This window comes from Opisthocomus hoazin, chromosome 10, assembly GCF_030867145.1.
Source record: "Opisthocomus hoazin isolate bOpiHoa1 chromosome 10, bOpiHoa1.hap1, whole genome shotgun sequence".
NCBI classification, from domain to species: Eukaryota; Metazoa; Chordata; class Aves; order Opisthocomiformes; family Opisthocomidae; genus Opisthocomus; species Opisthocomus hoazin.
Genome location: NC_134423.1, coordinates 27,648,204 through 27,665,553, shown reverse-complemented (window position 1 = coordinate 27,665,553; position 17,350 = coordinate 27,648,204).

Here is a 17,350-nt window from a genome sequence, read left to right as displayed (position 1 = left end):
TATATTCTTAAGCTTGTCACAATATCACTAATTATACCAGTTCAAGAGCACTGGAAATCTTCACTTCCTCGTCATTCCATTCAGCTGCTGCTTGCGGCAATTTCATTCCCTTGGTAGTATCGCTTTGCCGAAAGAGATTCACCATCTCAGATGCAACAGTACCGTTGGCTTCTTTTCTCACTAGAGATTCCTAACAACGAGCTGCAGTTACCCTCTTAGCACCAAGCCTTGCTGAAAGTGCAGAAATTTGCTGTAAAATTCTTTCCTCCCAACAAATATCCTGAATTAAAGACTTATAAATTCCAGCAGGAAATACATCAGGTCTGAGGACATTGGCATTTCTATGCTGGCTGTAGCTACAGGCACGGACCCCTGGATTATTGAGGTTCTCCCCAATTTAGGTACCAGATGAAACATGCCATCATTTGTACTATCTGTTGGTACTGCTGGCACAAAGCCTTCGGCCAAAGGTTTGTTCTTCCCATTCACCTGTGAAAAGCTGACCTCTTGGTCTTCAGCAGCAGTGAAAGACCCATTTCTTTCACCATCATTTCTAGTACGTAGTCCAAACAAAGTCCCAAGCTTGGTCAAATTCTATACCTGTGGTGCAATACTGTGCCAGGCTTCTTTTTCTAATTCACTAAACAAAATGCTCAGACTTCTGTGGTATTAAAAGTTTGTCACTAAGGAGACTTTGCTGAAAGCTGTTACAGATAGAAAAAAAAAATCCTTTTATAATGAATTCAGTCAAGGAGGAGCAAATGGAAACACCAAATGGCAAACACTTTTTTTTTTCCCAAACAATTACAGCATTATTTTATGTGAAATCTGTTCTGTAACAATGAAAGAAAATTAGTGTGTGTTCTACTCAAAAGATACTGCAGGATGGATTAACATTTATGATCCAGAGTTCAGTGACTTGGATGTTTTCATTTTCTTTTTTTTATATTAATTGGATTTTCCAGTATACACCGAAGTGGTAAAATGCATTTAATCAATATGCTTTGGGACTAAATTAGCAAAGTACTAATTTTGTTGCGCAAGGTTATATTATGTATTGTACATTTTTAATCACAGTATTCTCAGTTTATTTCTCATTTGCGAATCTTATGATCCCATTGTGTATAATGCAAAGAGAACAGAGAGTCAGAGTAAGCCTCATGTGTTCAGATGCACAGTGGAGGAGTGCTTTCAACAGGGTGGGTTTATGAGCTGCTCATCCTAACTTGCACAGTTTGACATGAAATTGTTACACAGCCACATTGCCTGACAGTTAGCAAGAGCTGCAGTAGCTCATCCAGTATTGTGATTTAAATTTTAATAAACATTTTTGAAAGAGGGATGCTTGCTGAAGAGATGTGGAAGGCAGCAGTTTTAGGGAAGCTGACCCTAAATGCTTCACCAGTCCCAGGTGTAGCCCTCATCCTTCAAGGGTCATGCAGCAGAGGAGCAGGACACAAGAAAGCAGCCCCGATGGGCATTACCAGGATGGCCTGGTGCTTATTCAGCTGAGAGGCAAAGGACAAAGAAAGCTGTATGCGCTGCTCCACGAAGGGAGAAAAATGCCATTAAGTAACGGAGCAGTGAGAAAAGGGCCAAAGAAGCTGCCTAGATCAGATACCAGATACTTCTGGTCCCAGAGAAGGAGAGTAAGAGTGGAGTACGCTCCAGTACAGACCGTCTGTGTGCTTAGGGTCCTACGGCTGGGGACAGGGAGCACGGACACCCACCTGTCCCCACGAGAGGAGTGCCAGACAGCGTCCCGGGAGAGTGGTGAAGAAGGAACGATCGCGTGGCCACAGCTGAGGTTCCCAAGTATTCGTATCACATTTGTGCACAACCAGACTGGGATAAATTTCATCTAAGTCAGGTGTGGCCAAAATATCACACTTCTGCTGAGCCAGCCAGAGCATAATACAGAGTTTATCCTGACTTGATGCTTCTATGCTAAAACACAAAGCCTGCAATACAAAGTTACCACACTGTACAACTTCTAACCAGCTCAGTAAGACCGTACCAGATCAGTGTTTTGTGCTGCAGTGCTACAGTCTTTTTGTCCTAGTGTCAGGATGCCAAAACCAGGTTAATGATCTGATCTGATTCATTTCGAGGGCTGAGAAGCACAGCTGCGGTTTATGTGAATGCAAGGCAGGAAAGAGAGACTTCTCCCCATTTAAGTGAGGCATTTCTGTTGGTTTAATCCCTGAAAATCATTATGCATTCCTGGGCAGGAATCTGCACCTGGCAGGGGAAACTGAGGCAGCTGGTGGGGTTTCAAACTAAGCGTACATCAATGGGACAAATTTAGTATCAAAGTGGCTTCTTAACTTCCTCTAGAACATATGTCGTCTCCTCCCTTCTCCTCCTGGAGCATGACGTTTGTTCCTTTAGACTATGCTTTTCTGTCACCTTCAGTCAGAACCAAGGAAGTGACATTTACGGTGCAACACCACTAAAGCAACGGCTATTCTCAGGATTCATTTGTAATCTGAGGCTTTTCAAAGGGAAGCACAAGTGAAAAAAGAAATATATTAAAAAAAATATGTTGCTTTGGCAACTGCCTGGGGCTGGCACTGCAGTCCTGTCCCCATGCACGCTTGGAGGCCCCGAGCTACAGTGCTTGCAGCACTTCTCAGGGGGTGGCTCTGCTCAGCATCACCCTCTAACCACGGGCTGTACCTGAAAGGCAGATGGAGGTCTTAACTTTAATGGGTCAGGATGGAAAGTAATGATTTGCTCAGTAGTGGAGAACCAGTGTTAACTGTCTAAAATGGTGTGAATGGCTCAGATGTTGAAGGGCAGTCTATCAGGCACCAGACAGTATTATCAGGATCACCTGTCTGTCAGCTGCATTACCTGCTTTCCCCTGATTCATTTGTTTTAAAGGAGTCATTGGGTTTACTTCAAACAAACAAAAGCAAAACCAGTTGCTTGCTAAGACCCTAAGAGGAAAGGGGAAGAGCAACATATTTAAACATAAAGTTGAAGAGAAAGGTTTAAAATTTGCAACTGATGCTGTGCAGCAAGTAGATAAGAGCCTTCCAGACAAGTTAAAATGCACAGATATGCCAATCAACTCCAGATAGATTCAAGGGGTGGCGAACACAGATTACTCACATTACACCAGGCTATCTCAAGTTACTCAAATGACATAAAAGGATACAATAATCACACACTTGTCTCATTGTGTCAACTTTTTAACAGGGGAAAAGCCATTGTCCACTTCAAGAGGAAACAGCAAAGCAAACCAGATCAGATTATTCTCAAGTGAATTGTCAGGTTGAGGGGGTTTTCTACTTATCTGATGCTAGCGCAGACACCGATAGCAAACAGCTCACCTGACTGCACACAAGGACCCATTCTCCAAGGCAAAAAGCAATCTGTCACAATTATTAAAAAACAAATTAGACAATCAAACTGGAAATTTGCCTTCTTTCTTAAGAGCGCCCACCATATAAGGGGGGGTGCTGTGATGTAGCTAGAGTATCTTTACTAGGATTCAGGTGCCCAGCAAAAACAGACACCAGAAAAATATCAGACCAGTGTTGCCTGGGATACAACCCTGGTGCCCTTAGGCAGACAAAATACCCACTTAGAATGGGGTGAACACTGGGAAAAACTATTATGGGACACCTGGGAAAATAAATTTTTCTTCTTGCTTACAGTTCTTTTGCATTTATTCCTCATGGCAGACATGGCACGGACACTGAAACTAGCTGCTGAGTAGTATAAAGCTATTTGGGGTGATGAAAACTGACTCAGTCATTATTAAAAATGAAAAACTATTAGCTGTACAAGGGCAAGGACTCTGTTCTCTCGGAGCCCTCTATGTTACCCAACACAAAGCCTGCTCAGTTGGGCTTTGCATTTAAGGGGATTGCACTCTAAGACAACTAAATCATTTCTTCCATGTGGATTTTAGCACAGCATATATGCACAGCTTCAGTACAGGAATGATGTGATGCACTGTCAGCTCATATCAACTGGAAACTCTGAATTAGCTTCAGAGGGCATTGGATCTCCTCTTTTCTGTCTGTAAAAGGCACGTGATACTATTTTCTTCAACCAGCTCTCCAAGAATGCTGACACAGTCTAGAGAAGAGCTGACCTTCTAAGCTAGTAAGAGGGCCACCGATGAACTAACCTTTCTTTTTAAAGGTCTCTCCTGGCTCTGTTACAGTCCATGCCTTCCTACACAGCGGGTACCTAAGTGACCAGCCAGACGCAGCGAGGAAACCTTGGGTTTAAGAGGCACTCAAGGAGTTTTACACCACGTCCTACACTGGGCCATCCTTATAGTGCCCGTGCACTGAAGACAATGAATTTGGTTTTTGTCAAAGAAAAATTCCTTTTGGGGGATTAAAAATGATAAAGCTAAGAGGCTTTTCTTGGTAAGAAGTGACAGTCAGCTACAGATCAAAGGACTAGACTCTGTTTTCACTTGCAGTCCCCACCAACTGGTCCCTTAAAAGATCACACTTGACCAGATCATAGTATAAAAAGTACAATAATTTTTCCTTCTGAAAGACATATTTTTACCAGAATCCAAGCAAACTCTTGCAACTACAAGTTATGCCAAGAGAAAATTAACATTTCTAATGTTAAACTAAGTTCATTGTGAATATCAAACATCTTTGTGCACTTTTGGAGAACTTTCTTCTAAATCTGATGTACCCCTCAAATCTGAAAAAGTTGTTATGAAGCTGTGGAAGCCCTTTGCTCTGAATATGAGAACCAACGGAGTAGCAATACTACACTTAAGAAGACATGCTGGACCTTATGCCCTGCTCTGTTCAGGTTTCTCCCATAACCTCACTTTGTAAGGAAGGTGCAGCCACCCTCTTCAGTCATTCTCCATGAGATCTCTCCTACCAGGATTAGTCCTTGGTGTAAAAGTGCGGAGGCTTTGTGTGCCCTGTAAGTCTTGAGGGTCAATCTGTTCTGAGTCCTCGCGAGGCTGCACTACAGAACCTCACTGAGTTGGGGACTAAGTGACTTTCCCCCGCTGCTACTCCAACTCCAGGTATTTAAGTGCATATTTCGGTGAGTGTCTCAACCACAATAACAGCAGGGTTGTGTTTAGGGGTTTTTCAAAGCTTGTGGTGATTCACAACCACACATCTCAGATGAGAGCCCTAAATGTAAAGTCTAGCACTGTGAAAATGAACATAATTAATAATCGGAACTTCTGCTTTCTCTGAACACTCACGTTCCTGGAAAAACCATTACGAGAGCATTAAAGCAGAGGAGATAATAAGGCTTTTTCTTGACACCACCAAACTGTCTACATCCTAGTCTAAACAGCTTTTGCAGTTTTAATTTTCTCCCTGCACCTCTATAAACCAGGAAATATTTTCTGTGGTTTTAGTCCACACGGTGCACAGAAGTTTTGTGACTCTGCCCTCCAGGCTCCTGTGTGTTATCACTTCAAAGGCGCTGATCTCTTTTTAAATGTCCCTTTTGACAACTCAAATCTCTGAACTGGAAGTCAAAATTGGCTAAACTGAGATCTGATATCGGCAGTTTTACTTCCAGCCGCATCCTGTGCTTGCAGTAATAAAAGCAGTGATTATCTTTGATATGGCTGATGATGTTAGCAGGATAGTAGGCATTCCAGCTGCTTAATTTAATTTCAAATCCCAGTGATAGCATCTAATGGCTGCAGTTTAGCTAGTGCTACAGATTTCATTTTGTAGTGACCATTGATACTGTCAAGGTAGCTTTATGTTCTCACCTGACTGCAGAGTCCCAGCAGAAGATCACTCATCAGGTAACCATACTGGTTTTTAAACAGCAGTCTGGATCACTTAATTAAAAACCTGGTACTGAGATTAAACAAAAACAAAATCTGACCGCAAAAAACCACTTTGATACTACTAATAAATCAGGAACATAGATGATAAAATTCAAAATACAGAAGGCCAGAGACCTTCTTGCACTATGAAACATTGAACTACCCTGTTGAAAATAAGACTGTACATAGTCACAAAACTTAAGGCCTTGCTACTTTGTACTTCTGTCTCTTTTCTGAGACAATAAGGAAAGACGCATTAGGATACGTTAGAAATATACTACAGGTCAGTGTCCTGCATTTGCCAATGGGTGTTAGGTGAAACACACAGTCAGGCCGCAGTCTGCCAATTTTCTCTTTACTATTTTGTTTATTATGCTGGTTTTCATATGCTAAAATTTATCACCATCACTGGAAGCAGTTCTGCTTTTCCTTAGCTATATACTCCAAGTCAGCTTAGTCCATCAGAACTATCCTAAGCTCTCCAGGGATGCCAGAATATAACACTGGACAAAGAGAAAAGAATTTTAAAAAACAGGCAGGAAAATTGTCTGTCTCTCAGTGGTGCGACTGAGCATAATGGGATGACAGAGCAGAGGGCAGCAATGTTTGATCACTTTTTTTTTCAGGTTCAAAGTCTCTAATTGACACTAACTACAACATTGTACTACACAAACTAATCCGTCAGCATCTGAACCAGCCTAGCCTCTGCTCTGCCAGCTGGAGAGTCAGAGGACAGAAGTGCTGGGCTTTGCTGTTACGAGAGAAAACAGGAATTTCATTTTTGGATTTTGTGTTTCCTCCATTCACCTGCGCAGGACAGACATAAGCATTCCCTTCTCCCTCTCAATTTCCATATCTATATCCTGTAACTTGCTTTCCACTCATTGCATTCCTTCCCCTTACAGAGCTGAAACAGCCATGAGAAATGAACCACTAATTAAGATATACTGACTTTCAGGACCTTCCCGAAACACAGTGAGTTTGTTCAGATTTCTCTGTTTCGGGAGGCCTCGTTCAGCATTGCAATGGCCAGGCACATTTCTGAGCCACTCTGGAAAACTGGATTAGAATCAAAGCCCAAGACACAAACTAAAATGACGACAGAAGTATTTGCCTCATCATTTATGGACACCTCTGATACAAAACAATCCAGTTGCCAGATCAACACAGAAACTGCTGAGCTTCCCCAGCAGATTAGTATGTGGGAACTCAAATGATGTCCATCATTAGTCCCCACAATTTGTAAGTACCAAGATATTTCTCAGAATACTTTTTTTCCTCACTGTCGCATGCCTGCTTTATATCTCTTCACTAATAGTCTCAGTATTACTTATTATCCTCTACTTTCATAGATAGAAGGGAGCAGACTCTCTAGACCACAACAGAAGTCTGAAATTTTCAAGGGTATCTGCTGTGAGAAGAGCCTGAATAGGAGGACACTTGTACTACAGAAGCACAGAAATCCCATCGGTTGGCAGGTTCATGCTATGATTTTTGTTGAGCATGCTATAACAGAGAGACGCAGGGTCTGAGAAGGACTGTGGAGACAGGTTGGACTAATTGTACCATCAATATCCTGGTTTCCAACACAACCTTTTCCAGAGTGATCCCAGAGTTTGCAGGAAGTGCTTGTGCTTGTGTGGTAGCAGCTCAATGTTCCCCTCAATCACCTGGTCAAGCACAACACTGAAGTAGGTCCCTTTCTGGATTAATGAAGAAGGAGTAAACAAAAAGAAATTATGAAAAAGGACAGTCCAAACTCAGCATACTCCAGAAAAACAAAAACTGGCCAGCTATCAACAACTTGCCAGTCCTGGTTTCATCATTAGGTAGAATAAAATTAAGAGATTAAATGGATGCATATAATTAAGAGATGAAATAAATGCAACATGGCTGTGTGACACTGCTCTGGGCATACTGTCCTTGCACTGCATCCCACAGCACTGGAGGTAGCCACCTGCAAATCACAGTTTCTATTAGACGATGGAGATAAGTGAAGACATGGATAAAATGGAAGGGAACAGAAAAATGGGTAAATCTTGGACTGCAAAACAAACACAAGCAAACTCCTCCTGGGGCAGCACAAGATCTCTTTCTCCAGTGCTACGCCACTCTTGAGCAAGCTGTGGACTGCAGCACATTTAACGAAATAGAGAGCAAAAGCAGAAGCGAGAGAGGTTTATCTTTGCAAGCTGTCAGTCACTCCAATGTGAAAAAGAGGGGCTTAAACTCCCTGCACAGGACTCTGGTTCAGCAAGCTCAGTTTGATAAAACCTACTTCTAATCCAAATGGGAAGTAAGAATTACAGGGCTTCAAGAGAGACCAGAGGAGCATAGACTGGTTTAGGCTTTTGAAGCTCTTCTGAAACAGGAAGGGAAGACAGAGTATAGAAACTATATTACAGAAAAGGAATTGTTTGGGTTTTTTTAAATTTCTTTCCACCTTTTAAAAATACTTAATGCTATTTGTTCTATTAACATCTTCTGAACTCCAGCCTGCTGATTGGTTGAAATAAAGATGCTGCTGTACCCTGCTGCTGTTCCAACACATGATAAAAGCCACTAGTTCTCCTAGAAAACCCTCCTGAAATCATCAGCAGTCTCCCTGAGTAAGGACTATGTCAAGTAATGACAAATTCTTTTTAAAACGGAGCTTGAAATTAAAATACTTTTTTTAAAATGTGTCCATATGCCTGTGCACTAGAATTAGAGAAAGAATCTCTGCTGGAAACCTTTTTGACTGGATGAGGCTAAGACAGGAATAATAATAAGCAGAAAGGGGAGAAATCTTATTTGCAAGAAGAACAAAGTTGATAAGGAAAATACTTCTGTCCCCTAATTCTTGCTCTCAATCTGTCTCACCTGCGTGCATATCCAGACCTTTTCATGCACCGGTCTTTGCTAACTCCTCAGCCCTTGTTGTGCGAGTGCCGAGACATGTGCGGCGTGCTCACCGCTCCAGCATGGGAGCTGGCTGCTCCGGTGACCTTGGCAGCTGAAGGACCCAGATGCCCAGCTCCAGGATGAATCTCTGCAGCAGTGTCATGGGGTGTCAGCTCATCTTCCCGTGCCTCTTCTTGGCTCCGCTGACAGACCTGCCTGTGGGGTCTGGTGTGGGGTCAGCTGCTGCTGTGCCGCTCTGTCCTCCTTGAAGTCACTTTCCTTTGATTTCTGAGGGTGAGGTGCATTCTCTTGACAAGATGCATCTGCAGTGTTTGATTAGGGTAAAAGAAGCGGGGGGGGGGGGGTGGAATATTCCCTATACATTTACACGTAACAGTATGCTAGCTGCCTGTAGCCCAACTGGTTTCCAAATGACAGATGAAACTTAGAGCCTTCTAGGAAGCAGAGAGGCAAAATACTACAGAATAACTCTACAGAAATCTTTATTTTACCAAGGGTAAAATAGCCAGCTTTCCACATTTCATGATTTAATCTATTTACTGGAAATAGCATAATAGAGATGTTAAATGAAATCTAATAGGTTAATAAAAGCCAAGTATGATAGAGGTATAACACACATGTTTATTATTAAAAGCACCATTACTAAAAAATAGCTTATTTTTATGCTTATATTTGAAACAGTGAATTTAATAATAGTAAAAATTTGATACAATTGCTTCATGGAGCCTTCTTTGTATCTGAAGGGTCTATGAATATAAAAGCATATCGGGGCCAAATCCAGAAGGTCTTACTCAGGCAAAACTGACTTTAGTGGAAATAAAGCCTGATGGACTAAAGGATTTGGTCAGTAATTTATGGGACCCTTATCTCTGATCCACCTTCTAGGAATGCTAGCTTGTGGTACAGAGCAATGTAATATGCTTAAATATCTATGATTAATTCGGGTAATCTGGTTTATAGAACCCGCTTATGTAAATGAAAAGGATTTTCCTTTATGTCTGAGATGAAAAAAATATACATCAGATACAGTGAACCACATATTACAGAAAATGGCCTGGCTGAATTGTATTAATGTCTCAAAAATGTTGAGAAATGCTGTATCTTCTCCTTAAGCCAGTAATCATAGTACCTACAAATTGCATATCTTATCCTACTTTACACATACGCAGAAGTGGGCAGCGGCTGTTTTGAAGGCAGTATATCTCTAATTTGTACTCCTCACAACATGCTTTTCAAAGCGTAACAGAGAACTGCAGCTAAAGGCTTTTAAAATGAGGAGAGAGCTGTGAGGGATTAATGCTTTACCTGGTAAATGGAGCGGAAGTCAACTATCAAAGAACACCAGCAACATTCCTGCGGTCCAGTTTTAAGGACTGAAGGTTTTCATGTGATGAAGTGGTAATTCAGTTCAAAGTATCAGCGAGTCTTTGGACTGAGAACTCCCTTTGCATATCTGCCTAACAAAAGCTACAAATTTACAGATAACAAATAGAGGAAGGACCAGTGTGATCATCTTGTCAGACCCTCTCCAGAGCACAGAGCACAGGAGTTCTCTGAGCCAGCTCCTTTTTGAGGAACAGACGATCTCCTAGTTTAAAAACCCTCTTCCATCTCCGCTGGCGTCTAGGAAAAATTTTCACCAACTTCAGCTCTGAAGTCAGATCCCTGACAAAGGTTTCCCACCAGACTGACACTTTTTCAAATACAACAAGGGGTTCTGTGAACCACCCTTTCCTTTTTCCTTTCAGCACATGGCACAGGCATATTCCTTGCTGGCACAGCATCACTAAGGAGCCTTCGAGGCATGTGCAATTTAGAATGTCCTTCAGCCTGCTCGGTCCTGTGCTTTGAACAACCCTTCGTTTTCCTTGCTTCAGCAGCAAGTACCTTAATGCTACACTATAAATATGTACACGTTTGATTACGGATTGTAAATAGTTAGGTACACATGAAAAGCCACTGAACATCAGCCTTTTCCAAACACAATTCTGTTACTACAGGCACTTCCCAGCTCTAGAAGAAAAGCTTGGTAATTTGCAATGGCCAATACTGTCTTTTACATTGACTAACTCTATATAACTTGCAATAATTTTTCTAAAAAGAGAGAAACAGATATGGTTTTGAAGGAAAACTACAAGTTCTGCAGCTTGAGATGACGGCAGACATCAGGAAAAAGAAATGGGGAGCAGGAGATCCAGATCCAGCTCAAACAAAACTAAACCTAATTTACTCCACCTAGTACTAGCTGCAAGGTAACTCTGCCCTGCAGTGTTTCCGAGGCAAACAAGATGATATGGTTGAGTGCGGTTAGACTAAAATAGACTTCAGCAACACAAAGGTTAAGCTAATACTCTTTACTCAGTATAGATTATTACATCTACCACACCTTGCGATACAAGGTAATCCCCACAGCCAAAATCAGTTTGTCATGTTTAGTAAAACAATGTAAATAACAAAAGGCATACAAAAATCTCCGACTTCACACTAAAGTGAAATCAACACCCTCAACCAATAGAGACATTCATAAAGAGATAAAACACCTCAAAGCAAAGCATCTGTGTTTGTGCTGCTATTTCATGTCAAGGCAATTACAGTGATGTTATTAGGAAAGATCAGGGAGGGAGCAGTGTTGTCATATAGGAAGAAGAGAAAACAAACCTTTAAGCAATCATGTAGAGCATACAGAACATCTTAAAGCTGGTGAAGGAACAAAGCTTAGCACTGTCAGGGTATTGATCTGTTCCAGAAGGTGCAGAGTTCTGCACCACTGTGATTGCCTTCCCTGCTGGGTTTAGAGAGGTCTGAAAGAATACAGTATTGATCTGGCCCAGTTCCTGAGAAGTAACTTAGTGATAAACACCGACGCCAGTCCACCGGCTCTGAAAGCAAACTGTTGCAAAATGGGCCAGCTCCGCTGCGCACACAGCTCCTGTCACGCAGGTAACAATACACGCGCAACACTATTTGTGGCAGGAATGTAGTGCTGGCTACTGGTAAGAACACAGCACCTGAAGGCTTAGCTTCTGTTCCCATTTTTTTCATTCAAGCATCGTAAGGATTCTGGGGAATGTAGAGTATTTTATTATTTATATTGCATTCATGAAATATTGAGTATATAAGGGGGCTTCATCCTAGTTGGAGCCTAGCAGAAAAAAAACTCTGAAGTTCTGCATTTAACAAAACTGTTTTCCCTCTGTTTCTTACCGTTCACTGCAACGCCATGGGAAGACTGAAGAATGTTTCTAAATTTCTGTTAAAGATGGAAAAACACTCTCCTCATTTATCTTATTGCCTATCAGTTAAGTTTGGTGGATCTGAAACATCTAGGCATTTAAGAGAAAGCATTTCTATTCTTAAATCCCAAGAATGATGCTGTCCTGAAGAAGTAAAATTCATGTCAGTAATTGCACATGGAGAAAAAGGCCAGCATGCACCTGCATTTCAAAAGTCTTCGGCTGCAATTGCATCCCCTTTCTGATGGCATCATGGCTCAACACCAGGTTCATGTCAACATTGCAGACACAGGCAGGGAGAGAAGAAGCAGATTTCAAGTCAGGCTGACTAATGAGACTAAAAACTTTTGGCAGCTAAACGACAAAGATATGATGGGTTCTTAAATGCAGCTCTATGAAGCATTACAAAACCTAAGCGCGGGGGAAAAAAAAACGTGTCTCATGGAGTCCTCAGCAGTTGACTCCTGTCCTCTCTTCGGCCTACCTCAAAAAGTAAATTGGCAAAGCTGAACTGAACCCCCTTCTGTGAGATTCTGTTGGCTTGTTGTGACTTCTGGTTTTTTTCTATGGTCGTGCTGAAGACTTCTGGGGATTCCTTGAACTTTATTGCCTTAAGCCTAAATCTCTTCATGGATGATTCTGATCATCAGCTTGACCCTGTGAACAACACCAGCTGCAGGATTTCCCAGCGTGTCGATGCTGGACCTTGCCCCTGGGAGCCCAGTCTTCCATCTTCATGTTTTTACGCACAGCTGAGAACCACAGTCACTGGGTCAACTTTTCACAAATCGTGAAGGCACTGAATTTCCAAAAGGATTACTGCTGGGCTGCGCAGGCCCACTCCCAGAAGGCCCTTGAGAGAGCAATTGCCTGTTTTCTCTCTTCACTGCACAGGTGCACAACCTCACCTGTGTGCCCCATCTCTTCATACTAAAAGAATTTCCCCTCCAGGCTCTGTCAGGTCTGCAGAATGATGCTCCATCTTTCTGCCAAGGAGACACAGATCTTTTATCACATCACTTCTGCAAACAGTGCACATACATTTTTTATTTTAGGGTTTATTTTCTTCTTTTTTCTTTTTTTTTTCTTTTTTTTTTTTTTGCAACTCTCATCACTGAGAACAAAAGAAAACTGTTTACCAGACATGGGCACCTGGCTTGGGTTTTGTTTTCCTCTTTTACTCTCTGAATTCAACTCTGTTTTTAAATAAAGAAACGCAGAAGAAGCAGCAGACCTCCTGGGTCAGCCGGGTCAGGCTTCTCTATCGAGCAGGATTTTCCCATACACTCTGACCCCCTCAAGGATTTTATCTAGCCTGTTTTTTGAACACCTCTAATGATGGTGACTCAGCTACCTCACTAGGCAGCTTATTCATCTGTCTGGCCTAATTGCTCTTAGCTTCATTTTGTTTTCCTTTGTATGCAACATGAAATTTTTCCTTTTTTATTTTTAGACCATTTCACTATGAAGGGGAAGAAAAGCAACAAAAATTGCTGCCTCCAAAAAAACTACTATTCCTTTGGATCTGCTAATATCTGTAAAGCATGGCAACAGTATTGTCATGTCTTCCTAGTTTATTAGCCTATGTGTGAGCTGTACATTGTTTGTTCAGTGAAAGGATCAACGAAAACAACAGCTGCAGATGTGCTGGCAACTCTGTTGTCCTGCAGAAGTAGGGATGGTGTCCTCACGATAACTTCCCGTCGATAAAGGAACGGAATGTCTAATAGTCAGACCTCCACCTCTTGAAGAACAAGACTGGGAAACACAACCAAGCATCAAGGCAAGTAGACATAACTTTGGTAATGACGGCCCAAGACTTCAGTCCCTTCTCAAGAAAACATTTATTTTCTTTAGTTCTGGAATCCAGGGAGCAGCATTGACAGAGTACTTGGTAAGCTAATGAGATTTTGCGACATTGGGACAGCTATGCAGGTGAGAAAGACTGGGTCCCTTGTTCCATGAGTGGAGATGTCATTCACCCTCAGAAAGCAACACAGCCTAAAGACTGCTAAAGGATTAGCCGGGCACAGCAAGAGCTTCTCATCAAAATTTGAGGGACTCTGTCAGACAAAGAATCGGAAACTACTATCCCAGCTTAGTAACACGGATTGCTACCGGCTGGGACTCTGTCAGCAGCCTGGTGCTGACAGAAAATGGCACAAAGCAGAGGTAGGTCCAGCTGGCACCTGCAGCACGTTGAGAGCTGCATTTGCAAGAGGCTCCAGGCTCTCCCCCAGTGTTGAATTCAGGAAGAGCTGGGCAATGATAGTTCATACAGGGATGCAACCCACATCCAGTGACCTTTTATCAGTGAGTGTAATCCCTAACTTTGAGATACAAATATAGTTTGGCCCATGATCTTTACACGAGTGCACAGTCCCAGCTTACAATACTGATTAGCATCAATGTAGAAAGTTGAAGAAAAGCCAACTATGCGAGACATTAATGAGTATTATCATTGTGTTTATAATTTTATTGTTCAGATCATTTTGGTTTAACCCTAATTTTTATGCCAAATGATTGAAACTAGGCTTAGACAACCTAATTCTTCCTCATTTACCAAAAAAAAAAAAAAAAAAAAAAAAATGGACCAGGGCTTGAAAAATTGAACTACTGTGTAAATATTACTGTGTTCTGTTCCAATCTAGAGAATCCATAAGGGATAAAAAGAGGAAGAAAGAATTGATCAAAAGGGAGGAGGGAGAGAGGAGAAAAGGTGAAAAATGCAGCCAAGAGGCAAAGGAAAACAAATAGATGGTGACTGTGGACAGAGGAAAATGTTTGGGTACAAAAAAAGTGTCCTGCTGCACAGCAGTGGTTAGCACAGCCACCTACACATCAGGTGTTTCTTGTAACTCAAACGTGAGTACCAGCTGAGCAACTTCTTTAAGCACATGCCTAGTTTTAAGACATCTGTCCTTATAAAGTCAATCAGTTAGGCTCACACTTAAGTACTTTACAGAATCAAAGTTGCAGAGCAGGGCTTTTACTTCAGCTAAGAGACCATTTCGAAAATCCCCTTGACAAAAACATGCATATAAATTGCTAGGTGTTAGAGTAGGAGGTGTCAGTGCTATTGAAGTGGAAGGTCCATGGGGAGAAGCATGCTTTGCCATCTCCCATGCTCCTCCCAAAAACCAAAAAAACTCTGAGAGGTTTGTGAAAGCTATAGGACAAGGACTAGAACACCCTTTTATCTTTAATTTATTTCATGGTAAAGTGGTGGCAGATCAAGAAACTGAGATGAAGAGACATAAATGAAGAGGATGCTCTACTGTCTCTGCCTTCCATACAGGAATGCATGAACAAAGAATGTTTTATACAACAAGAGAACACTAACAAGGGTCTGACTATTGTTTCCTCTAGTTCTCAAAAAAGTGAAGCTTTTTTTCCTAGTCTTGGCATTCTGAGAAGAATTCAAAGACTGTATTTAAAGCCCCCAAAGGGAAAAAAGGCGAGGGGGAGCATAGGCTTTTGCACGGCCACTAAATGAGAGAAAGGCAGAGTTGCAGCAGAGTTACTGAAGTGAACAACCTTCATCTGACGAAAAGGAGTCATTTAATTTTAGGTACTCCCCAAAGGTTTTATTCCTCTTGGCTGCCAGGCCAGGAATGTCAGGCGTGTTGAGATGGGGCACCCTGGAAAGTGCCGAGCCTGAAAGCCAGCAAACAGGTTCCGCATGACTGCTGTTAGGTCTGGGAGCCTCCACGGAGAGCTGAACTCTTTGACCAGATAGGTGTGAACCAAAGAGGGGACTGGGTCATTTCTTTTCAAAGTTTTCTTTTCTTTACAAAGGCTTAAAGAATTTTTTTTTATTCCAAGAAGCTCCAAACCTTCAGTTTGAAAAGGGGAAATTAAAACAAAAAATAGAACCACTTTCTTTTCACAAATAAATGACACAACAGGGAGAGACCCAGCAGGGGAATTAAAGCCCTTATTCTGCCTGATCCAGCAGCATTTTTCTAGGCATTAACTAGACTTAAAACAATAATGAAGTTTGTCACTATGTATGTCATAGAGCAGATATCTCTAAACCTCAAGGTTTATAAACTGTAATATCTGTGGGGACAGAATTGCCTTCTGCTACGGATATACATAACACCAAGTACAACAAGGTCTAGCTCTTGACAAAGGTCTCCAGCTGATGTTGGAATACAAATAACTAATGGGCACAAGATGGAAATTGTGCTCTAATCCTCCCAGTGGCTATTGTATAACGAAATGAATGGGGACCTCGGGAGAAAAGGAACAGAATCATACCCTCTGCACACACAGCTGCAGATTCACTGTCTGGGTACTGCCAGTGTAGGTCCAGCCCCACACCCATTAAAAAAATGTACAAAAACACATGAACTCTCCTCACTGGCCTGAGCAATCCATAGCAAATTCTTTCTGGAAATGCGTGTGTTATGAATCTGCATGAACACAGACACAGTGACCATGTCTGTCCCAGCACAGGGCTCCTCAAAGTCTCCTGTCCCTGATCCTCTATGCATTTCTTCACCACCAGTGTCCCCCAGGGCCAGGAATTTTCTAATGAAGTGAGGACTTTCCCTTATCCCAAGCCCAAATGTGTGAATTTCACCACAAGTGAATACATTTACAAGTTAAACTCTTCACAGTAGCAATTTCACAAACTACCTTCCTAAAATTATATAGGAAAGAGAGATTAATCCAGCCTATAAGACATTGCTCCACTATGGCTGAAACTGAAAAGTGTTACAGCTAATTGGTAGTCGTATGAACCTAAAAATAATGTTTATAACTTTCACATTTAATTTTGGCTTCATCCAAAACTACACAGTTTTCTCAGAAATGTACGGACCTTTTATTGTGTGTGGTTTGCTTTACAAACAGCTGCTTGTTTTTACATATATAGCTTGACCTAAAATCCACAATAAGGCATCATTATCCTTACCTACACATTGCAATTTTCACATGGCCAAGTGCCACAAGACACATGCCACAGCTCTCAGAGCCCAGGGCAGCTTTGGGAATGTCTCAGAGGAGAGAGCGGCCAGCATTTGCCCTGGGTGCCACCATTCCTTGGTGGACGAGCTAAGTGGGGCATCGCAGCCATGTACGAAGGTGACTTGACATAGTCAGGAAATTTACAGGGTAAGAGCCGATCATGTACATCAGGCAGCATCTGCCCCAGCACTGCTTTGCCACCAAACACATGAGAGCCCAAGGAAAGGCATTTAGATTCTTCATAGATATCCTTGAACAGTAATCAGTGTAAAATCTTCCATTTCCTTTATGGGCATTCGATGGACCAGTTGTGCAGAATTTGGCAACATTTGCTGCACATTTTGAGCGCCTTGGATTATTTCTATTAGAATAGGATTGCCACCACATTTCTGAATAACCTACATGAAATAAGAAAAAGCTAGCACTGCAGACATTGAAAACAAAG